Source organism: Camelus bactrianus, unplaced genomic scaffold (assembly GCF_048773025.1).
Source record: "Camelus bactrianus isolate YW-2024 breed Bactrian camel unplaced genomic scaffold, ASM4877302v1 HiC_scaffold_154, whole genome shotgun sequence".
In the NCBI taxonomy this organism is placed as follows: domain Eukaryota; kingdom Metazoa; phylum Chordata; class Mammalia; order Artiodactyla; family Camelidae; genus Camelus; species Camelus bactrianus.
The window spans coordinates 597,079-622,078 of NW_027413924.1; the positions used below are offsets into that span (position 1 = coordinate 597,079).

General features: G+C 50.8%; 1 long non-coding RNA gene and 1 other non-coding gene across 2 annotated transcripts; both read left to right on the top strand.

The window, feature by feature from the left end:
* Positions 1-14,787: 14,787 nt before the first annotated feature.
* Positions 14,788-14,896, top strand: LOC141576657 (U6 spliceosomal RNA). The gene has a single exon (XR_012505074.1). It is a non-coding gene; the product is annotated as a U6 spliceosomal RNA (small nuclear RNA).
* A 609-nt stretch (positions 14,897-15,505) lies between these two features.
* LOC141576642 (uncharacterized) lies at positions 15,506-16,433 on the top strand. The gene is made up of 2 exons (XR_012505060.1): positions 15,506-16,090; positions 16,229-16,433. It is a non-coding gene; the product is annotated as an uncharacterized LOC141576642 (long non-coding RNA).
* Positions 16,434-25,000: the final 8,567 nt, after the last annotated feature.

Here is a 25,000-nt window from a genome sequence, read left to right on the forward strand (position 1 = left end):
GAATGGACAGTGCCACGTGGTCTGGAGAGACCTACACCTAGAGGGGATGATGTTAACTAAGTGACTTAAGTCCGAGAGGGATGTTGTCACTTCGAGGCAGAATCCCCAAGACAATACGCAGGAACACATGCAAGGAAGCTGAAACAGGCTCATGGATACCAAGAAGGAACAATGAGTGCAATGGGTGAGGGAGAGGAAAAAGTACAAGCTTCCAGTTAACTCCAATTAATAAATACACAAATTACGGGAGGTCCATGGACAGCAGGGCGAGTAGAGTCAATCCATACTATTGTCATGATGCTGTCCGGTGACGGATCCGTAACCAGACTCACCACGGTGATCATCGTGGAACATGGAAGAATCCCGAATCGCTATGTTGGACACGTGAAAACGGACATCCCATTGTCAGGTCAATTATGAGAGAGAGTAGGAGAGAGAGAGACAGAGAGAGAGAGAGAGAGAGAGAGAAAATTCTCACTGTCTTACCGGAAAAAAAAAAAAAAAAAGAGTTCAGTGAGATAAAGAGTGGATGTAGGTGAGGGCAATAGGTGGAGGAGATGAAAACCACGACGGCGACACATGTGCGGCATCCCACACGGTGGCAGTGCAGTGTGATCCTATGCATGCTCAGCTGTCTCCTAGCCACCTCCAAGTTGACATCCAGGGTCATCCTTTTAGGTTTCGTGGCTGCACTTTCGTCTGTCTCGGGCAATACTCTCCCTTGATTTTCCCATGGGGGAAGGGAGGTGGGGTGGCCGGGCGGGCCACACCACGACACACCGCGTCGCGCGTGACCTGGAAAACAGATACACACCCGCCCACCACCCACGGGCTCCGAAATCGGTCACTGGTCACGACGCACACTTCGTCGGTCCCTTACGGGGCGATGGCGGACCAAACAGGCAGCGGCCAACTTTGTCGTGCACACAATGACGGTTCGTCCCTCGTGGAAACAAACTGATGACGAGACAGCGTGTTCAGGGGCGGGTGTCCTTTCAGGAAGACAGAGTCATTGAAAGTCCCGCACACGGGAACTGTGCCAAGGGAGATCTCCATCACCCTACCCAACCCTGATCCAAATTCTCGTTCGGGCAGCTAAGGGTCAAGGTCAAAGTTTCTTTCTTCCCGGGGCAGGGGTCCTTTTGGGCCTCGATGGTTGTTCAACTGGAGAGATCGCCCTTGGGCTGCATATACACTTCGGGGTGGTCCATAGGGTTCCACGACAGTCCCGCCACCAGGCAGGTGGTTCCACCTGATGAAACCGGTCTGGTCTTTCGTTCCAGGAAGACAAAGGTCCGTGCTGAAGCCAACGAGAAACCCAGGGTGTGAGTCCGGAGCGCCACCAGTCAGGAAGATGTCTAGGCATCGGGCTCGAAGAGGCTCGGGTGGCCTGAAAAACGCAATGCGGGTTCAGGTCCACTTTCTGAAGTGGCCTCCACAGCAACGGGCAGGAGGAGGGTCTCGAGAGGGGACACGGCAGTGACCTCTCTCCAGCAGATGTCCAGCTGCTCAGCCCGGCTCGGCGGGGCTTCAGGGAAAGGGCGGGCTTTGGTTCTCGAGGATGCCAAGTCCAAAGCGGGAGAACCATGGGCAACGGGAGTCGGAAGAGCGTTGGCCAACCATCGGAGAAAACTCGAAGCACGCGTGACGTGGCCCAGCGTATCAGTGGAAGGCGGGGCGGGGCGGGGGAGGGGGAGGGTGGCGGGAAGCACGCAAAGATGATGACACAGAACCGCATTCTCATCTCTATCACGCTGTACGAGAGTTTCCACTGAGACATGCTCCCCTTCCCCTGGTCTCTCCAAGGACGCGCATTTCTACCAAAAAATCACCCCCATTCAGACTTGTCGGCTGGCCAGATCAGCATACTTCCACGAAATTCGGCCTGAAGAGGGACAGACGTCCACGAAGCATAGCCATCGCCCCTAGAGGCTCTCGGACACCCGCTCTGCTGGAACGTTTCCTAAGGACGGCAGACGAAGACGGTCTCCACATGCTTTCCAGGAGACGTTCCTCAGAACGAGACCGTGACTGTTCCGAAGCCCGAATCGGTCACAGCAAATGTTCACGAGGAAGTCACGGTGAACCCATCTGGGACACCAGTCTTTCCCAACCGGTCCACGTAGGGACACGATTTGGTCCTAGCCAGAAACAGACACTTTCTCCTCACAGCATCCTTTTATTTTAATATAATTTAATTTAATTTATTTTATTTTATTTTATTTTATTTTATTTTATTTTATTTTATTTTATTTTATTTTATTTCTGTTTCATTTTGTTTTGTTTTATTGTATTGTATTGTATTGTATTGTATTGTATGTTTACATATGTACGTATGTAAGTAAGTATGTATGTATTCCGGTCTGTCTGTCTGTCTGTAGGTCCATCCATCCTCCGAAGGTATACCAGTCATGTCGGCCAACACACTGACAGATCTCGAGTCTTTTCTGTCAGAAAGATATTAAAGCACGTCCCCTTCGACTCATGGAGCCAGGAACGAACGCTTCCGTATCTCATCTTCTTTGGAAACGATCTAAACATTCCAGGGACGTCGCCAGATGCTTCAGTTGCAAGGGACCAAAAACTACGTGGAGGAGGCACCAATTTTCAGAGATGGACCCGCCTCCCACACACACACACACACACTACCCCCTCGGACTGCTTGGGGTGTGAACACTTCCTGAGACTTGAGACCGAGCCAACCATCGCTCCCAGACTCTTTTTTTTTTTTTTTTTTTTTTTTCCTGGCTGACACGTTTCATGACAGAGATAACCCACAGGAACTTAATGGATTCGGGGTAAACCTAGGGAGGCGAAAAGTTTCACCTCGAATGCTGCTCGTCACAATCAAGACATGGCTCTTTTCACGAGACCGATCCCTTGACATTTGCTTTTCTGGATGAAAGGATCTGTCCTAGATCATGTCAACCTGAAGGAAAACATTTGGGTTCCTTCCTGTTCGCATTCCCTGCCTGCATGTTCCCTTGAAAACCAGTTCCATAGAGCTCTTTCATGAATGAACTCTGGCAAGTGTATGTGGAGGAAGAAACATGCCAGGCCTACAAGCCGGGGACATACACAAGTGCCTACATGCATACATGCATACATGGGACCGAGCCCTTTCCAGATCCTTGGACGGCAGTACCATAGAAATGAGGATGGCTTCCACAAGACTCTCAGGCAAGCCAAGCTCTTTTGCGAAAGCGATAGCTTGTGCACAAAGGAGAAGGTGGCATGAGGGGAGAGGGAGGGGGAGTGCCAGCTCCCTGAGCAGCAGGGGCCATGCTTTTCTACCTAAAGGAAGGGCTTTGTCTCAGGATCACTGATCACTTCCACAAATCATCCGATATCTTGGATCGGCCGCAGGCGGCTCCAGGGTGAAGAGCCATCGCCCCAGGCTCTGTGGGGAATAGAGAAGACTTCCGTGAGGGGAAAGAAACGCATGAGAATTTTCTGCAAGAAAGCTCAGGAACAGATAATGTAAACACGGAGGGTTGAGCTTCCTGTCTCGTGACAACTAGGTCTACTGGGTCATGTCACAGAGAGCAAGCGAATCCTTTATTCCCCTGAGCCTTTTTCTTTTTCTTTCTCTATCTTTCTTTGTTCTTTGTTCCCTTAGAGTGTGTGTGTGTGTGTGTGTGTGTGTGTGTGTGTGTGTGGTGTGTGTGTGTGTGTGTGTCTGTGTCTGTGTCTGTGTGTGTGTGTCTGTGTGTGTGTCTGTGTGTGTCTCTGAAACTCAGGTACTGCCCTGTCTCATACAGACGAGACCAGCAGATCGACATGACCAGAGATTTTGTAGCTTTCATTTAAAAACTATAGGTCACTCACGAGTCGGGTAGGACGGGTGCTGCGTCCAGCGCAGCTCGGGACCGTGTCTGAGGACGGGCGACGCAAGAATTAAGAAACAAAGAGACCAAGTAAAGAGCGAAATGGACCAGGGGACTCAAGGTCTCGTGGATCTAGAGTGCCAAAAGCCTGGTCGACATCCTGTTTATTGGGAGTATACGGCTCAGGGAAAAAAAAAAGAAATGCGATCAAAGAGGTGGGGCTTTAGATATTTCATGCCAGAAGCACGAAGTTCTGCTTGCTGGCTAACTGATTCATTTCAGGCCTATCCCTTCCAGGAACAATCACCCTCCTCGGGGGATGCAAAATTTCTAAGTGTATCCTGTGATTGCCTCTGGGACATCTCGAGATAGCAAATATTTCCCCGGGGTTAAACCACATGCTTTCCTGCCAGAACCAAGTTCTGTTAATGGATGATCTGGCTTCCCATGACCGTCCATTGTTTTACCCTAAGGAAATATCTGCCATCTGTTGCGCCCTCACGGTCAATCTCAGGATTGCCCCTCACACAATTTCTTGAGCATCATACATGTTATAGGTCATCGACTGTGTAAAACATGAAAACAAAGCAGGCGTGTGCATTTTTAAGCAAGTAAGTGTGAATGTAAGATTTTACGCTCATGGAAATGCTGGTGCAGCTTGGTTTCTAGTTGCTGGTTCTCCAGCAGCTTGTTTCCCAGCAGACGCGTAGGACACTAGAGAACCCACTCACTCAGAAAGAACCGATGGGACGGGTAAGGTTTTTCGGCTCAGAGGGTGAAAGCTTTTAAACTCTGTGTGGAAAAAAGACGTTTCAGGTGTATATTTCTCCTTAAGAAGGCTGCGAATTAGAGTTTCGACGAGGGAGACCACGCAGCAGTGTGTACGTTTAAAAAGGCCTCCGCGTGCCCCTCCCCACCCTTTTTTGTTTGTTTGTTTCTTCCATTCGGTTTCAGTTCTACCTGATTCAGCCCCCTGGCCTCAGTCTCTGGCCACTGTGGGCTATGCAGACAGACGTTTCTGACGTTGTCGAGATGGACAAGATAAGGAGGGTTCCCCCCCAGAGAACTGGGCCGCTGCTTCTATGAGATCAAAAAGCTGACCTACTCATCCAGTTCTATGTTTAGAAATTTGCTCCTTTCTGGGAAAGCGTAGAGCTCTGCGGTAGAGTGGCGTGCTCAGGCATGCACAAGGCCTTGGGCTCAGTCCCCAGTACCACCACTGAAAACGTATAATAAATCTAAATAATTAATTGAAACGTAGATAAAGACACCTAATGACCCGTCCCCCCTCCAAAAAGATAAAAACTTCTTGTTAAAAAATTTTTATTTTATTTTATTTTTTTATTTTTTTAGTTAAAAAGGCAGGAGGAGGACGAGGACGAGGACGAGGACGAGGAGGACGAGGATGAGGAGGAGAAATTAGCTTCTTTCCAACAAGGAGATTTCCAGGTCAAATGGAGAGCCAATATTTCTATGTTCTAAAACTTCAGCTTTCCACGTATCCTGGCGTCAAAACGTCGGCACGGGTAAAGATTGTTCATCATTCTGTGACTATGCACTTCCTGCATTTTGGAGTGTTCATCTGTCCTTTCTCTTAGGAATAGATGATCATCAGAAATAGCAGTTCTGTTGATTAAACCCCCTTTTAACATATCGTTGTTTCCTGGTCACTAAAGTTACCTAATAATCACTTCACAGTCTATGGAAGTCAAATCATTGTGCTGTACACCCGAAACTGATAGAGGGCTGTATGTCAAACCTATGTCAATAAAACTGAAAAAAGAAAAGAAGAAGAAGAAAAGAAAAGTCTGCTTGCTCGGGGCATCCGGTAAAGGCCCTCTTTCTGAGCGCACAAGTCAACCTCGGGCCGATTCACCCTGTCCCTGAAGAAGGGCAAAAATCCTCCACTCTATCTCCCGTTAGGTCCCGGACACTAGCCAGAGTTCCTCCTCCCTCAACCCCCACCCCGTTCCTGCGTCACACTGTGTGGGCTCAGGCACACAACCTATCGCTTTCCTTTAGCGTGTGGAATGAATATCGCCCGAAGGGAATTTCCTTTGTTGTCGTTTAAATAAACTGACGTGTTAATAAGCGCTCTGGAGGGACACATTCCCTTTGACCTGATCAGCCATAGTGACATCCCATGACCCAGGAATGTACAATATCATGGATTGGAAAGGATCTTAGAATTCAGAAATCATGGTGACGTGGGTCTGATGACCTAGCTGGCTCCATACAAACCAAGAGATGAAGGTGCCCAACGTTTTCACTCGATGCTGCCTAAGTTCTTGACAGTCACTTTAAAAAAGGAAAAGGAAAATTTGCATGCACGCTTAGTTTTGAGAATGCTATCTGACTGCATGGTGGAACGCCAAGGAAAAGCCGTGACGCTCGCCCACGGTATCGAGAGAAACGCAGAACCGTGTTTCTGGTAGCTTTCTTCAACGCTGCGCAAAGGCGGGAGCGACCGCTACCTCACGCAGAGGAGGAGAGGACGGGTTTCTCGGCCCCGTCACGCAATGCCAGGCAGAAGAAGCCTTCTCCGATGAGACAGAAGCGTGTCAAAGCGCATCCCTGCGTCGAAGGCTTCGGTTTCCCGGGGAAGGGGGTCGAGCCGAGGGACCCAGGCCCCCACGTCAGTCAGTCTTTCACTGGATTCACTGGCCTCGCTGTTACTCCTCAGCGATGGCCCCTCAGATTGCTCTCGTGTGTCTTTACCTTCTGGCTTTAGGAAGGACTTTAAACTTCGGCTGAGGGGCGGGACACCCAGAAGGGTTCTTTCAGTTCACCCCATCTTAGGTAATTGCCATATCCAACACGTTGGTTTTCATCCCATCGTGGACCTACCTACCGGAGAGTTTCGCTGCTTAAAAGTCCCCTGTGCTCCACCTATTCATCAACAACCCCCCGCCACAACACACACACACCCCGCACACACACACACCCACACAGACAACCTTCACCACCACCACCCCCCGACCCCACTCATCTTTTCACCCTCTCTGGGGCTTTTGCCCTTTTGAGAATGAATGTCATCCAGAGCCGGTACCCTACAGGATGCCACCTTTTCAGATTGGCTTCTTTCAGGGAGTCAGGGGCACGCAGAAACGGCCCCGCCTGTCTCCCACAGGTCTCTCGGCTCCACGGGTCCCTGGTTTCCTTTTTAGAGCCAAATCACATGCTGTGGCACGGACCTAGCCCGGGCTACGTGTCCCTTCACCTCTTGAAGGACGCGTCTGTCCCGGTCGCCTCCACGGTTCCGGCAGTGATGAAGCAAGCCCCTCCACACCCCCACCCCCACCCCGCCCACCGTCCAGGTCCGTCCGCGTTCAGGTTTCCGCGTGGACGGAGCCCCGAGGGCTAGGCCTCAGGGTGAGAGTGGTATGGCGGGTGGCAGGTGCGCACTGAAGGGTCCCAAATCCGGAGGATGCCGGCAAGGAAGGTCGCCAAGGTCAAAACCTTCCTTCCCTCCCTCCGTCTCCTTAGGGTGGATGGCTGGGCCCGTGAATTCAGAGAGGACACGAGACACATGCTGTGAGCCGAGATTTCCAAGCCAGGAGACCTGGTGGAGGGTAAAGAAACGAGTTGATTGGGGGGGGGGCGGGGATGGGGGGGGGGGGGCTCTTAGGACTGCAGCCCAGGAGACACAGATGCAAGAAAGAAGCACTGGAAGTGTGTGTCATCAGACTACCCCACGGGGCAAGTGGAGAAGGGGAAACGAAAGAAAACACACCACAAGAGCAAGGCGGGAACTTTGAAACGACCAGGCTGCGGCTAGCAGCTGCTGGCAGATTTGTTTTTGAAACCGGTTGGTGGTGCCCTTGAGCTTGATACAGTTCTGACCACTCATGCCCCCCCTCCCCCCATTGATGCCGGTGTCGGGACCCAGGGGAGGCCACCCCAAACATGTATGTGCCTCCGTGGCACACGGATGGGTTAGAAATGAGAGTGACCGAAGAAGCCGAGGGGCCAGCAGACGCAAGAGGGACCTCAGACTCTTCTTTCTGTCTCCCTGAAAGCGGGAAATCGATCACTTCCGTGGAGGGTGCCCTCCCTGCATCTGGACTTAGGAAAACACCCTGATCACCCACTGAGAGCCTTCAGGCCCCGGAAGCCTAGAGAAACCAACCAACCTCGTGACTTCTTTCAGGGGCTTCCCCCCCTCCCCAAAACCCAAACTCCGTCTCGATTCTTCACGGACGGGTCACCCAAAACCAAAGGCTCTCAGCCCGGCCCATTTCGCACAAAGGGCTGATTTCTTGTCCTAAAACGGAGAAAAGCTGCCTGCTTCGGGGGACACATGAGTGCTTGAATGAAAGACAGTAGGTTCCCTGTCGCTCCTGCTCAACGATCCGTCTGGGGTCCATTTTTGGATCAGTCAAGCCCAGAGAACTCAAGATGTGTAGAGGGAGGGGACAACGTCCCCCTCCCTGAAACAGGACTATGTCTGCAACAAAGTTCCTCCCACTGGCCGTCCAGCTCCATTTGGATGACTGAATCCTGGTTCACCTCATTTGGGTGTTTTGTTTTTGTTTCTGTTTTTGTTTTTGATTAATTAGACTTTATTTCCTAGAGCAGTTTCAGGCTCACAGCAGAATTGAGCAGAAAATACAGAGAGTTCTCACATAGCCCTCCCCACCCACACATATATCCTCCACTCCCCTCAACATCTCTCATCGGTGTGGCCTATTTGGTAAAACTGATGATCCGACATGGACACGTTATTATCCATCAAAGTCCATAGTTTACAGGACGGTTCACATCTTGAGGTTGTACGTTCTATGGGTTTTGACAAATGTACAATGACATGTAGCCACCACTATGGTATCCTACAGAATAATTTCATCGCCTTAAAAAATCCCTCACGCTGCATCTGTTCATTCCTCCTTCCCTCCCTCTCCCAAACCCCTGGATACCATGATCTTTTGATTGTTTCTAGAGCTTTGCCTTTTCCAGGATGTCATTTGGTTGGAATTGTACAGTTGGTAACAATTTTCAGACCGGTTTCTTTGATTTAGTAAGATGTCTTTTAAGTTTCTTCCATGTCTTTCACGGCTTGATAGCTAATTTCCTTGTCTTCGTTCTTTTTTATTTATTTATTTTTTTAAAATGTTTTTACTGCACATATATTTTTTAATTTACATATATGTACTGTTCATTGTTTCCAGGAAGGTTTAGAGCTTTAGCTTTTTAAACTTACATACTTATCAAAGGAATAAAGCCAACCACAAAAGAAGAATGAATTCAAAAAGATACACACACCCCTGCTATTAACAGCAACATCATTTATGATTGCCAAGATACGGAAGCATCCTAAGTGCACATCAATATTTGAATAGATAAAGAAGAGGGGACACACACACACACACACACACACACACACACACACACACACACACATACACACACGTAATGGAATACAATTCACCCATGAGAAAGAAGGATATTTTGCCATTTGTGGCCCTTCCTTTCCTTTTTTTTTTTCCCCCTCCACTTTAAAAACCAGAATTTTATAACTGGATAAACACTTCCATTGAGTCAAAAACAGTAAAATGCCAAAAAATAAACTTAATCGAGGAGGTTATCTATACTCCAGAATCTGAAATGACACAAAGAAATGGAAAGATGCCTTGTGCTCTTGCATTGGAAGAATCAATACTATCAACATGGCCACACTATCCAAAGCAATCCCGCAGGTTCCATGCAACCCCTGTCAAAATACTCACGACATTCCTCACAGAACTAGAACAAACAATTTCAAAATTTTTAAGGAACAACGGAAGACCCTAAACAGGCAAAGCAATCTTTCGAAGGTCTCCTCTCCCTCCCTCCCTCCCTCTCTCTCTCTCTCTCTTTCTCTCTCTCTCTCTCTCTCTCTCTCTCTCTCTCTCTCTCTCTCTCTCCCCCCCCCCTCTTCTCCCCCCCTCTCTCTCTCTCTCCCTCTCTCCCCCCCCTCCCTTTCTCTGTCATCTTTTTGGTCTCTTTCCTTAGGATTTGATGACTTGAGACCATCCTTTATCATTCCTTGTAAAGCCGGCTTGATGGTGCTGAAATCTTGTAGCTTTTGTTTATCTGTGAAGCTTTTGATTTCTCCCTCAAATCTGAACGAGAGCCTTGCTGAATAGAGTATTCTTACCTGTCAGTTTTCCCCTTTCATCACTTTAAGTATGTTGTGCCACCCACTTCTGGCCTGTAGAGTTTCTGCTGAAAAATCAGCTGATAACCTTACGGGAGTTCCCTTGTATGTTATTTGTTGCTTTTCTCTCGTTCATTTTAATATTTTCTCCTTATCCTTAATTTTGGTCAATTTGATGACGATGTGCCTCGGTGTGTTCCCGTATGGTACTCTCTGCACTTCCACCTCATTTGGTTATTTAAAGGATCTTCAGTCTGTTCAATTCATAGGAGAGAACTTCCACGTGTATTTCTTCTCAGTTTTATGAAACAAAGAAGGACCCAGGAAACTGGCAAAACATAAATGCTTTTCTATTGGGTTGAGCAAAGACAGGCCCTGGCCGGGGACGGGGGGGGGGTGCTGGAGGGTCGGGGGGGGGCGTGTAGAGAAGGATATAGATCATTGTTAGAGTGCCTGCTTAGCATGCATGATGCCCTGGGTTCAATCCCCAGAACCACCATTAAAATAAATAAATAACCTAATCAAACCCATCCCCCCTCCTCCCCCCCCCCAAAAAAAAGAAGGAGAAAAGAGTGAGAGACAGAGACAGAGACAGACCATCGGGAAAAGTAGCTGCACTAATACTTCCAAGAAACAGGACAACATAAAGATAATGGAAGAATGCTGGATAGTGAACAGCCACGGGTGGTTGGCACAGACCCATAGCTTCTGGACTCGCTAAAAAAAAAAAAAAAAAAAAAGAATATGAGAATCATATGGATCAGGAGATTGGGTCTGAATTTTGTGCCGTTTGACTTGTGCCAGTTACAAAGGTCATGCATAAGGAAGATGACTGGCTACTTTATTGTCTGAAATGAGACACTTGAAAGTGAAAGGAGGTGCTATACAATCGTGCCTGGACTGGGATTTTTCTAAGGGAGCCCAAATCCTTTACAATATATATCATGTTTTCAAAAATGAATATCATTCCTGGACAAGATTTAAGCAATTTTTTTCTGTGTTATCAGTAAACATTTTTAAAAAATCAGTAAGAAAGGAAGAGGGAGAGAGAAAGAGAGAGAACAGGAGTAACTATACGCGCGCGCGCGTGCGTGCATGCATGTGTGTATGTGTGTGTGTGTGTGTGTGTGTGTGTGCGCGCGTGTGCGCGCACGTGTGTTGAGGTGGGGGCCTAAAAGAGGGTGAGGATTCTTTTCATCGAGGTCTGTTTGTACAGAATTCTCTCCTTCTCCGCTTTACACTGTGAAGGAAAAGCCCAGCTGGGCTAACAAGCTAAGTCGCAAATCTAAGTGTAACAAGTGTCGGATTACTGATCTGAGTTCTGCTGGGCTAACTCGTAAATCTAAATTAATAAGTGCCGGTTTGCTGATTCCCTGTTCATATTTTGCTAGCCAGCTGGATTTTCAAAGAGACATATCTGGCCTTGAAATGTTGGTTTGCTGCCTCACTGCCTCTACTTTCGTGATAATGATGTTGCTAAAGCTATTGCGTGCCTATTGGCCGAATACCCCAAGCTGGTACTTAACCCTATAAAACCTCATGTGCACGTCTTGGAGGTGCTCAAGGCTTAGGAGCAGAAGCCCCTCTGAGCCCGCCGGCGTAATAAATCTGAGTACTCCAACCCTCCGAGTGGTGCTTGTTTCTTGGCTGGCCTGTCATTTCCATAACAGCACCGTTGACAATAAGAACGTCACTCTCGTTCCGGCATAAAGAAGACATCTGGGGAGGGTGGGGTGGGGGGGTGGGGTGTAGATCTATGTTATGTCCTGATTCCAGGAAGGAAAGGGGCAAGAGTCGGCGTGCCCTTCTTTCTGGGGTATCTGTCTGTTCGCTTTTGGTGTTCTGCTGGTTTGGTTATTTCAGCTTTCTGTTTGGTTCCTTTCACAGATCCAGTGGCTCAAAACAGCATTCTGATTTTCTTTTCTCCTGGGGTTTGGTTTTTGATAGGTAGAGGGACAGGGCCCACGCAGGGGTGGGGGTGGGGGGGTCACTGTGCCGGAGAAAGGGAGGCGGCTGTGGTGAAATCATCGAGCAGAGGGGATTTCTACGAGAGGGACTCTCCGAAGTGAATGGGGTCCAAGGAGATCAGCAGGGTTTCTGTGTGCTCGTTTGGTTTTGTTCGTGCGTGTGTTTGTTTTTTCTGGACGAGGCCAAAGAACTCTTCAGGTGGAGGTGTGTGTCCAAAGGGTCTGACAGGATGGGAGGATGCGGGGCGAGTCAGTCCATGTGCCCAGAAAGAGAGAGAATCTGTCATAGCTGAGACTCAGGGCCTTTTTTCAGACCTCGGCCCAGAGAGCAGTTCGGCTCCGAGCATTCACGGAGAAGTTCGCCGCCACCTCAGTCCTGTCCCCCACCCCCCGCCCTCCCCCACGCCTCAGCCCCCAGTGAAGGAGGAATCATGAAGTGGCCGCACTTAGGCTAAGCCAATTTTTGGCTTTATGCTTACTGCTTGCTTTTAGAACGATCAGCAAACTCGACTGACCAGACACCGCTCCCAGCTCCAGGCCCACTGTTAAAAACAGCTAAAGTTGTCGATTCTAACTGTTTGATTTGACCTTCCTCTGATCGTTCAACTTGACAATCATGTTTGGCGTCTGAGTCTTTCCCCAGGAAGGGAGTCACGGGAGGATAAGCTCAGGAGAACGACCAGCCCCCTCCCACCCCCCACCCCCCACCCCGAGTTCCTCCGTGGCGCTGGTGCCACCAGGTGAGTCTGACCAGATAAAGAAGGTCACGGGCTGATGACCTACTAGACCACCAGGAGGTCCCATGTTACCAGACACTCATCCAGATTTAGGAGGAAGTTTCATCAGAGACCCTTGTTGATCATGAGCACCTTTTGTGCTCCCGCCTGTTGTGATTCCCTTTCATGCTCCAACCTGTTCGTCCACAGAAGCATGAAACCCCAACCCCAAGACGGGTTCACAGTTTGGAGGGCACTAGCCTGCTGTGAGTCCCCTTTGCCCAGCAAAGCAATCAAGCTGCCTCTTTTCTTCTAAACTCTAAGACCCTGTCTCTGGGTTATTTGGCTCGTCAGGGACGGGGTGGGGGAGGGCGATCTTTCGGCAACACCCGCAGAAGTTTCCCTGAGTGGCAGGAACCAGCGTGGCCCTCAGGCCTCAGCCCCGCAGGCAGGCAGGCAGGCAGAGTTGGAGCGACCGTTGGTCCCGCCCCCGCCCGCGCACCACCACCCCCCGCCCCCGCCGCTGCTTCCGCCGCCGCCCCCGCCGCCGCTTCTGCCGCCGCCGCCGCCGCCGCCGCCGCGCCGCCTGCCGCCGCCGCCTCCCAGGCCTTCTCCACCGATCGGTCCCCAAATCGACTGACTGTCTCCTGGAAGCGGGGGCGGGGACGTCAGGAGGATCCATTCGGCAGGGGCCTCGTTCAAATCGCTTCATTCAAATGCAGAAAGCTCTGTGCTCAGGTCAGAGCCTTTGACTTGGCCTCCGGCTCCTCTCTGTTGAACGGCTTTTGTTCTTTGGTTTCAATTTCCCCCACCCTTAGGCCACCCCGTCCCAACTGCACGGAGGGAGGCGGGAGGGAGGGGGAGAATCTCCGCCTGGTCTCAGGCCAAAGGAGTCCCCTCCTTTTCCTAATCTGGGGTAAACCCCACTACACCGTTTGAGAATCATGGAAGGGCATGGAAGCAGACCTCTGACTTGATAGATTCCTCTGGGATGGGAGACTTTAAAAAAACAAAATTCTTTTTCCCCTGCTTCCAGGGAGGCAGAAAGGAGGGCCAGAGTGTTCCTCTTGCCTCGGGCAGTTCTTTGTTTGTTTGTTTCTTTCTTTTGTTAAATCATTTTTTTTTTCCTTTTTTTCTTCCAGTTTTATTGAGACAGAGTTGACATACAGCAGTGTATACTTTTGGGGGGGGGCGGGGAGAGGAATTCGATTTTATGTATTTATTTTTGACCGGAGGTACTGGGGATTAAACCCAGGACCTTGTGCTTGCTTGCTAAGCACACACTCTACCACTGACCTATACCCTCCCCCTTGGCCAGTTGTGAAGTCCCTTTCATTCAGCATAGTCCATCGGGCACATTTTGGGGCAGCCTACTCTGGACCCCAACATTTCCCTATTCTGTAACTTCCCTGGAAGTTTTACACATTAAAAGCTGGGCTGTTGACTGTGCGTGTGCGTCCATGCGTGCGTGGGTGCGTGCGTGCGTCTGAGCGTGCATGCGTGCGTGTGGTGTGGGGGCAGGAGGGAGGGAATAGTTTCCTAGAGGGCCTGCGTTTCATGGACCCAGTTTCTTAGTTCTGAGAACAGGTCTGTTCAAGGAAACAGTTGTAGTATCTCGTCTCAGGAGGCGGTGGTGTCGATGGGCTTCTGAAGCTAGGCCTAGGGAGCAAGCAGTCAGGTATCGCCTAAGAGGCACTTGTGTGGAAAACCAAAGTACAGCACAAAGGTTAATCATTGGAGCAGATGAGAAACCAGATTCAGGGCCGGGAGTAGGGGGTCAGTCTGGTAGGAGATTTCCACACATCGGGGTCATCGAAACGGCTCGAGCAGTATGAAATGCCTCTGATGATGTCCTGGGGTGTTCGGCTCAACTCTCTGAGCGGCTCCTCCAAAAACAGGCCCTAGGATGGTTTCCACAGGAGCTGTTGTGGCCCATTTCTCTGACGTTTACCTCCCGTTGCCCAGCTTCAGTCTGCAGGGCTTCAGGAGACGGAGCATTTTAGTACTCAATGATGCCAAGACAAAAGGGTGAGAGAAAATGGGAAACGTTCGTGGAGATGGTCTAGGCAGATAGTGGAGGCAACTAGAAGACTTTCAGTCTCCGGGCCGGCTTTCAGGTTGAGACAAAAACCCTAAGGCAAGCGCTTGCTGCCACAGCACATCGACTAACACGGGAACCATCCAGAGAAGATCAGCACGGCCCCTGAACGTGGACGACACACACACATACGTGAAGCGTTCCGTAGCTTTAGTGATGTCAGTCACCCAGAGAAAGACAGATATCCTATGCCATCACTTCTAGATGGGATCTGAAAGTAAGTCAAGACACCCATCCATACATAAATAACTCCATTTTAAAAAGACTCCAAGGAACCTATTTACAAACCAGAAACAGACTGGACTCGCAGACATGGAAAAGAAACCGATGGTTAACACAGGGACAGGGTAGGGTGGAGGAACGGGGGAGGGCAGAGGGATAAATCAGGAGTTTGGGATTAGCAGATATAAACCACCCTATACAAACTAGGTACACAAGTAGGTCCTACTGTCTAGCACAGGGAACTATGTTCAATAGCTTGTAATAACCTATCCTGAAAAAGTATACGTGTGTGTGTGTGTGTGTGTGTGTGTGTGTGTGTGTGTGAATAAGTGAATCACTATGCCGTACGTCATAAATGAACACAACATTGTAAGTCAACTATACTTCCATTGACAGAGAGTTCCTACAATAAACAGGCAGGCAGGCAGGCAGGCAGGCAGGCAGGCAGGCAGGCAGGCAGACAGACACAGACACAGACACAGACACACACACACACACACACACACACACACACACACACACACACACACAACACACACACACACACACACGCCCCACAGACACAGGGGAACCCTAAGGAAAACGAGTAGCACTAGTATCTCTTATCCATGCATGTCTATCCCAGTTTAATGGAAACCTAAGTTTTTGCCTCCAAGTCAATGATGCTAATAACTCTGCTGCCAAGAATAGAAAAATCCTCACGGAGGATTTCTGAATCCAGAAGGGTCAGGGAGGGAGAAAAAGAGAAAGGGTTCCATTCTGCTGACAGAGGTATGATAGTTACCATGTGGGTGTCCGCCTCTAAAAGGAAAGGAAGGGGAAAAAACAAAAGTTTATTTTCCCTTGTATCTGAAAAGAAAAAAATTTAAAACTCAATCCTCTTGGAGACAAGAAGTCGTACACACCTCATGTCACTGATTCTCCTCCTCCACCTCCTCCTCCTCCTTCCTCTACTTCTTCTTCTAGTCTATACCTCCCATGGATTCTGACGACCTTGCCTGATGATGGCGGGTGATGGGGGCAGAGATCGATCCTTCTGAGAAGTAAGTTGGCAAGCGCTTTAGTGAAGCCTCGTAGGATTTACCCAGTGAAGCGAGTGCCTTCGTCCCTGGAGGCTGCGGAAAGTATGTCCCCAAGTCACATACGCATGTGTTTGTCTTTTGTTGTCGTTGTTGTTGTTGGTGGTGGTGGTGGTGGTGGTGGTGGTGGTGTGTGTGTGTTTGTTTGTTTGTTTATTTGTTTGTTTGTTTGTTTGTTTGTAGCAGTGTCCTGGCCATGCTGAGGGCATCAGGCTTGCAGCGGGGGAAGGAAGGCTTCAACCCCTTTGGAAGTCATACCTACCATCCCAAGAACGTCTGGATGACCGCCTACTATGTGGCAGTTGAATGGGGGCCAGTTACTGGGGTTCAGCGGGTCCAGAGAGAGGAGGTCTGAGGCCTCTGGGGACAAAAAGTTTGTACGTATGTATGTATGTATGTATGGCCAGTTGACTGTTTTTGCGGTCCTATAGGAATCTTCCTGCCCCTGTCTATTGAACAATGGGAGTCATCTTCCAAGTGCCCTGACACCAGACACCACGGTGGGTGAAGGAATGCGGGTGGGGTGGGGGTGGGTGGGGGAGGTCATCCAGGGAGCTGGGAGAAACCGAGCACGTCCGTGGGTCGGTGGGTCGGCCTGTCGGATGGTCGCCATGCTGGGTTTCCCCTAACCCAGGCCATTTGCCGAATGGACAGAACAGACTGGGGCCACGTGTGCCACCCACCCCTCTTTCCGGAGGCTGTGGTCCACTGTGTTTGCATGAAAGTCAGTGAAGGAGGCATCTCCTCGGACTCGGTTCCGTCCCTTTCACGAGAGCCTCCACTTTTGGATGACAGCCAGCCAGCCAGCCAGCCAGCCCTCGATGCCAGGGCAGTAGACGACTGCCAGGAATATCCCATCCTTTCTGGAACCCTGAGTGTACCCACCTGTACAGACACAAGGCTGAAGAATACATGACGTTCCTTCCTAGTTGACAGCACTCCCCATGTCACTGAAACAGTGTCCAGTACGCTGACGTCATCTCCTCCCTCTCCCACACCCCCGCACGCGCACAAACACGCGCGCGCGCGCGCGCACACACACACACACACTCTGTCTGTCTGTCTGTCTGTCTGTCTGTCTGTCTGTCTGTCTGTCTGTCTTCTAAGGATGGAGAAGAGTTTGCTGAGCTATTTCGGGTGCCCTCTCATCCTAGTTCCTATCTCCAAGTTGGTTCAAAGTCCAAAAGGCGGTCAAGCACTTATCAGATAGGTCCCTCGTAAAGAATGCCTCCACATCACGACGACAGGCTTCTTAGGCCAGCCGAGAAGCTCCTTCAGTTCTGCGCCCATCTTGGCTCTAAGTTGATATCAGTCTGTTACGGAAATGACAGGCCAGCCAAGAAACAAGCACCACTCTGAGGGTTGGAGTACTCAGATTTATTACGCCGCGGGCTCAGAGGGGCTTCTGCTCCGAAGCTCTGAGCACCTCCAAGACGTGCACATGAGGTTTCATAGGGTTATACAAATATGGGTCTATTCGCCAATAAGACTCAAACAACAAAAAGCAAAGGATCAGTACACTGGAGCTTATCAATTTGGAACAGATCACGTTACTGACACTTGTTGAGCTTGGATTTACGAGTTAGCTTGTTAGCCCAGTAAACTGACACTAAACTTCAGATTTACGAGTTAGCCCAGCAGAACTTAGATCAGTAAACGGACACTTATCACACTTAGATTTGTGACTTTAGCTTGTTAGCCCAGCTGGGCTTTTCCTTTACAAGTCCTCCAGGATCCAAGAAAGCCACGTTGGAAAACAAGTGGTGATTCTGATGGGACAGGAGATCAGTCATTTGGGGGCGAAGGGTGGGGTAGGGAGACATACCAGCCTGTCTGTCTGTTTTCCACCCAGTGTGGGAGCCGTCCCAAAGAGATAACTCGAGAAGAGAGAAACAGGGAGTTGACAAAGAACACGTGCAGTGTCGTGCCCTCCCCCCCCCACCCCAGGAGAAGGCCAAGCCAGAAGTCCCTCCGGATGGCGGGCTCCGGACTCCAGCTTCCAGGGGAAGCGATTTTTTTTTTCCTCCCCATTTCAGGCCCGGAAGAAGAGGGAGAGGCAGAGTGTCCTTCTCGGGCATCCGCTGTTTCTGAAGCACGCTTGTTGCCAAAAGATCGGCCCCCATCCCCGACGAGCCCAAGAATCCAGAGACAAGGTCTTGGAGCTTAGAAGCAAAGAGGCCATTTTAATCACTCTGCCGGGCAAAGGGGATTCACAGCAGGCTAGCGTCTTCAAAACTGTGTACCCACCTTGGGGATGGAGTGGGTGGGGTGGTTCTAGAGCCATAGCTCAAACAATCGGGCATCGATCACCATCCACAGAATCGTTTTCTCATCAGAAGACTCAGAATGGTGTCACGATGCCTCCAGGTGACCCATTCTATAGAGGCTGGTGGTTAGATCTCGTTATCTCATAAGCACTCAAGGTGTGGCCTCTTGGTCACTCAGGCTATTTTGTCAGGTCATTAGTCCCGTGACCGACCTTCTCCTCGGAGAAAGACTCAGAGGACCCAGCATGATGATGACTTTCAATGAGTGAAATACAGTAGAAACAGTAAGATCGAGAGCTTCCAGTTTCAACAACAGCCTGGAACCGTGAGCAGCAACCAGTCAGTCAGGACAGTTGACCGTTTTCAGGGCGAGCATAAGAAACCGAATGACACCCCCCCCAGCAAATGAATGAGTGAATGAATGAATGAATGAATGACCTAATGATCCTCCCCTCCCCCCCCGCCAAAAAAAGAAGAAGCAATCCGTTAGCCTAATTCCGGCCATTTTATTCATCCTCCTTCACCCTGAAGCCCCAGTCACCCACGTGCCACAGTGGTCTGTTTTCTGGTTTCCTCCACCCCCCCACCCCCCACCAACCACCACCCCGCCAACATCCCCCCATGCCCAACCACCGCCCCAAGTGTGGGACTGGACGGGGGTGCAGGGGGCTGAGGGGGCGGCAATGGCGGCTTGAGGTGAGGGTGGGGAGTGTTCCGCCCAGATCGTATAGGAAGCTCAAACACAGCTGCAGTACGAGACAAGATGGTAGATTTCTGTGAGTCCTCCCTCCTCTTAAAATCCGTCCTAAGGAGGAGACAGACAGAAAGAGAAACATCAACCCTCACTCCCAACGCCTCCTGCGCCCTCGATGTGCCCCAAAACAACAACAAGAAAAACAAAACAAACACGACCACAAATAAGTCGCTATCCCTGGGGAAGAAGGATTCGATGGCATGGGGATATCATTCTAAAATTCATTCCCTCTTCATCACATTTCATGGAAACCGATTGCAATCTATGAGGCCCTGTGAAGGTAGGGGTTGGGGGGGTAGGGAGGAGGGAGGGAAGTGAAGGGGGGGGAGAGGGAGAGAGGGAGGGGGAGAGAGAGAGAGAGAGAGGAGAGAGAGAGAGAGAGAAAGAGCAGAGGAGAGGAGGGATAAAGGGGAGAGGACAGGAAAGGAGAGGAGGGAAAAGAGGGGAGGGGAGGGGAAATGAGAAGAGGCGAGGGGGAGAGGAGAAGAGGGAGAGGAGAGGAGTGGAGGGGAGAAGAGAGGAGTGGAGGGGTGAGGGGGAAGGGGGGAGAACAGGGAAGAGGAGAGGAGGGGAGAGGAGAGGAAAGAGAGACAAGGGAGACAGACAGACACGCATGCGCGCGCGCGCACACACACACACAGAGAATAGCGAAATGGAGAGAGAGGCAGAGAGAGAGAGAGAGAGAGAAGAGAGAGAGAGAGAAGAGAGAGAGAGACAGACAGACAGACAGACAGACAGACAGACAGACAGACAGACAGAACGGATCTAGGTCAGGGATACTACACATGGGTATTCTTCTGAGTGATTTTATGTGTTTTCTCAATCGCCACCTCTATGGAGAAAAAAATCGCTCCATAAGATGAAGGGAGTCCTTCTGCCACCGCCCCACGGCCCCGCCCACCAGCACCGCTTGTGTTTGTCAGGGATTCCAAGCCAAAGCACGTGGAGGAGCGGGAGAGCTTCCTGGCAGCCCAAGGAGGAGGAAAGTCCGGCAGCATGAGAGAGGTGGTTTGGCACGGGGAAGCTGGAGGCCGGCTGACGAGAAGATGGGTGAGGGGGCAGGGAGGAGGGTTTCCAAGTTGGAGAGCCAAGACGAGGGAGGGGAGCTGTCGGTGGCTGCGTTCTGACCCGACCCCAACCCTGACTGGAGCGGATCCCTGAAAGGAGGCGGTTCGGGCTCTCTGGCCGAGAACGCCCCTCTCTTCCTCTTTGTGCAGAAACACCTTCCGCAGACCGAGAAAAGTCCATCCCGAGGACCCTCGTCGGAAGAGTCCTTTCCAGACCCATCACGATCCTCCTGGGCCAAGGGGGTCCAGGGGATGGGGCGGGGCCTCCATTCGATCCGTCTTCCGTCCGTCCGTCCATCCACAAGATCTTGAACATCCATGTAGGATTCTGGATGGTAGCAGTTTTTCCAGGATCCTCCAAATCCTTGTAAGTCCTCTCCTGCAGATTCGACCCCTAGGTCGTACCGCGCAGCACAGGGCACTAGATTCAGTCCCCTCGGGACGAGGGTCCTGAAAAAGACCAGGAAAAAGAAGAACAGAATCACTATGGTGTGCACCAGCCAGAACCAGCACCACCTTGTCACTCTAACAGACTTGCAAAAGGCGGGGTAGGGAGAGAAAGTCATAGGATGGCTACCATCCCTCCCACCCCACCCCACACGCCAAGCCCCAGACCATCGTCATCCCTGCTCCCCCTCCCCTCCCCTTTCCTCTCCCTTCCCCCTCCCCCTCCCCCTCCCCTCCATCGACGCCCGCCTCCCGCTTGTACCCCACTCCTCTGAACCAGCACCACCCACCCCAGCCTGGACGGGCTCGGCTCAGATCGGCTCGGCTCGGCTCGGCCCGGGCCCGTCCGTCCGGTCGACTTCTTCGCAGGGTCTAAAATAGCGCCCGGCCGACAGGCAGGTGGCACATGGCACATGGCAGGGGAGCGAGCGGGACGGTTCGGGATCTCTGGTGGCAGGGACACGCGGCCGGACAACCAGGAGCACGGACGGCCTGGCGTGCGTTTCTCCGCTCGGGGGAGGCCTCGACCAGAGACCGTGGTACGGGGAACGGGGACACACACACACCACACACACACCACACACACACACCACACACACCACACAGACACAGACACACAGACACACAGACACACAGACACACAGACACACACACCCACCCCTTCACCCCCACCCCCAAACCTCTGACAGCTTTCGTTTGTTTTCGGCCGACCGTCCCTCGATGAGGTACGAGTGCCTTGGCTGGGGCTGGGGGGGGGGGTGGAGTTCCTCCCTCCACAACGACCCCACACGGGCTCTGTTCTGGTCACCCGAGTCCTCTTCCAAGTCAGGACCACAGGCCTCCATCAACAACGGACGCAAAGACATCAACCATCCATCACCCCGGCTGCGACACCGAACAGTCACCATCCTCATCGCTCCGCTCCACCTCTACACGTGAAGAACTGTTCCCAGCCACGCCACTCCACCCACCCCACGCCCCGATGCCACCCACCGCAGTGGAGAGAAACGAGGACGAATCCACAGACGTGCATCAATCCGATGAAGAAAACGACGGCCCTATTCCAAGGAAGCATAGATATCTAGGTAGGAGATTCATCGAGTACTATGGAGGCGGTGGGAAAGGGGGGGGTTGCGGTGGGGAGGGTCTAGAGATCAGGCAGTACAGCCCATGCTTAGCATGCAAAAAATAAAGGTCCAGGGTTCAATCCCCAGCACCTACTCTTCAAAAATACCCGAGAAGAAGCAAGACGGCGGAGTAGAAGGACGCTCGTAGCTCACCCTCTCCCACAAATACACCAAAACTCACATCGACGGACCCCACTCGGCCAATCAGACCACCTGCGGAACTCCGACAGAACACCGCCCTCTTCGAAAGACAAAGACGCCCAAAATCTGGTAGGAGAAAAGGAGAAAAGAAAGAGTCAAAAGCAAAACAGTGCGGGAGGGCCCGGCAGAGGAGGAATAGGGGCTCGTTCGCCAGACCTCCCCGTCTCCAACGGAGAGGCCGACGGGACGGTGGGGGAGCCTCCGAGTCTCAGATCTGCCCGGAGCGCCCCTTGACCGACCGACCCCAAGTGAAAACGGGCACAGAGGGTCCCCGCGACACCCAGCCCGAGTCGCAGGCCGCAGCCGGGGGCCGGGACAGGCCGCACGAGCCGGGCAGAGGACCGTGGCGGCGGCACCACGCGCCGTGGGCCGGGAGGGGATACAGAGCAGAACAACCCGCCCCCCCAAACCCGTCCATTACGGGGAAAGAAAGGCAAAGCAACACGGCCGGTGTGCCCTGGGGAGAGGGGCGCCTGTAGCCTCCATCTCCTCAGACCCGCGGCGCCATCACCGGCCCTTCTCGCGAGAAGAGAGGCGGGGCGCAGCCACAGCCGCCCATAGCCCCTGGCGCGCGGCGCGCAGCGCGCGGGCGGGGGCGGGAGCGGGGGCGGGGCCGAGACTCGAATCCGCACCCGGGGGCTCTGCAACCTCCTAGGCAGGACTGAGACTCGTTTTCAGCCTGAGGCAGATATTATATATCTGCCCCGGTACCTCAGAGAACTCGCGCCACCAAGACTAAGAAGGAGCCGAGTTTTGGAATGCAGCAGGGGCGGGGCGGTTCCACCGTCTTCCCCGAGCCCACCTACGGAGAGGAGCGCCGACCCGAGGCGGAGCACACAGCCGCACAGAGCAGCGGAGCGACCGGCGCCGGGAGAGGGCAGGCGGCCAGCCACCCTCCCTCCTTCCCGGCAGGAACGCAGCATCCGACCGCGGTGCCAGGAGGGGGCGCGATCTACTTGCCCACAGGCACCGAGGGCAGCACAGACGAGGGCGCCGACAGAGGGCCCGCGGAAACAGCAAGCTGAGTTCACGAAACAGGGCGACGACAGAAAGACTTCTCGGTGAAACCGTTAAGAGCGCACCGTCTCCAGGAGAACACATCCTTTTATTTTTTTTTTTTTTCCCTCTTTTTTTTTTTTTCTTTTCTTTTTCTTTTTAATCTCTTTTACATCGGGTTTTTACCTTCTGTTACCTTTTTAACCTTTACTTTTTGAACAGTCGTATACGTTTACGGTTTTAATCCCTTTTAAATGTTTCATTTCAAGTCTTTTCATTATTATTATTTTTAAACATCCACCACCTTCCCTTTTCATTCCTCTTGTTTTGATCTCCTGTTACTGGTTATTCACAGGTTTCAAATATTGTTTCTCGGTTTTTTTCCTCCTTTTTATTAAGGTTATTAAAGACGTCTCAACTCGATCGCTATTCTGCTTCCACTTACTCTTCTATTCATGATTACACACTGTCTTCAAACCTTTTCTTTCTCCCGTCTTTTAAAATCCTCTGTTTTATCTTTTGTTAAAATCTGTTCTATTTCCGATTACCTTTAAAAATTTACTTTTGAAACAATTGTATATTATTTTCTGATCTTTTCTATTGTTTTTTAAAGGCTTTTAGAAGACGTCTCAGCTCAATTGCTATTCTGCTTCAACTTGCTCTTCTATTATTGATCGTACACTGTTTTCAACCTTTTTTTCTCCATTCTTTTAACATCCTGCCCCCACCCCCCTCTCTCCCTCTCCCCTCTGTCTCTGTCTCTGTCTCTCTCTCTCTCCCCCCTATCCCCCTCTCTCTTTTAAAGTTTTATGCCTGCCTAGGCTTTCGATAAATACATAAACTCCTTAAGGACACCAATAGATAACTGATACTCCTTAAGCCACAGTGCCGAGGAGATAGGAGCATTATGAAGAAGCAGAGGAACCACTCCCAATTAAAAGAGCCAGAGAAATTCCCTGAAAGCACGATCCATGAATAGACGTGGATGGCCCGCTCGATCAAGATTTCCAAAAAGAGTGATCCAAGTCCTGAAGGAACTCCAAGAGATAGTGTTGAGAGATATACTATACGTCAAAACGAATCGAAGCTATAAAGAAGAGTCAAAGGAGAACTGGTCCACTCATTGCTGAAATGAGAACTGGTCTAAAGGCTGTCCAAAGCAGGCTAGATCACGCAGAGAACGAATAAGTGCCTAGAAGGCAGGACAACAGAAAGAACCCAATCAGAACAGCTGAGAGAAAACCAATAAAGAACAACGAAAACCATCTTAGGGACCTAAGGGACCTCGAAAGCGTGCCCATCTACGCACAATAGGGGTTCCAGAAGGGAAGAAAGAACCAAGGGGACCGAAAAGATATTCGAAGAAAGCATGACTGAAAATTTCCCAAATCTAAAGAAGGAATCAGATATCCAAGTCCAGGAGGCTCAGAGGGTACCCAACAGAAAGAACTCAAACAGGCCCACACCAAGACATAGGCTTAATCAAGATGGCCAGAGTCAAGGATAAAGCAATGATCCTAAACGCCTTTAGGCAAGAGAAAAAACAGAGTGAGTTTCAAGGGAACCCCCATAAGGCTCTCAGCGGATTTCTCTACACAAACACTACAGGCCAGAAGGGAGTGGCAAGATCTATTGAAATTCTTGAATGAAAAACAAAACAAAACAAAACAAAACAAAACAGACAAAAAGAAGCAGCCTAGGATACTCTATCCAGCAAAGCTATCCTTTAGAATAGAAGGGGAGGTAAAGAACTTCACAGACAAGCAAAAACGAAAAGAGTTTAGCAACACTGAACCCATGCTAAAAGAAACATCAACAGGTCTACTCTAAATAGAGAAGAAGGAGGATGTACAAAAATGAGACCACTCATCACCGGAAAGGTGATCACTACCATCATTCCAAACGGAATAAACACAAAATTGTAAAAAGAAGACATCTAAACCATTAAGAGTGGCAGAGGGAAGCAAGAAAATAATAGAGGACTTTTTTTTCCCCCCTTCTCCTTCCTTTCTTTCTCTTTTAGATGGGTTTGAGATTCTATTACTATCTGTTTCATACAAACAGTTATAGCCATAGGTGAATAGACTTCCAAACAG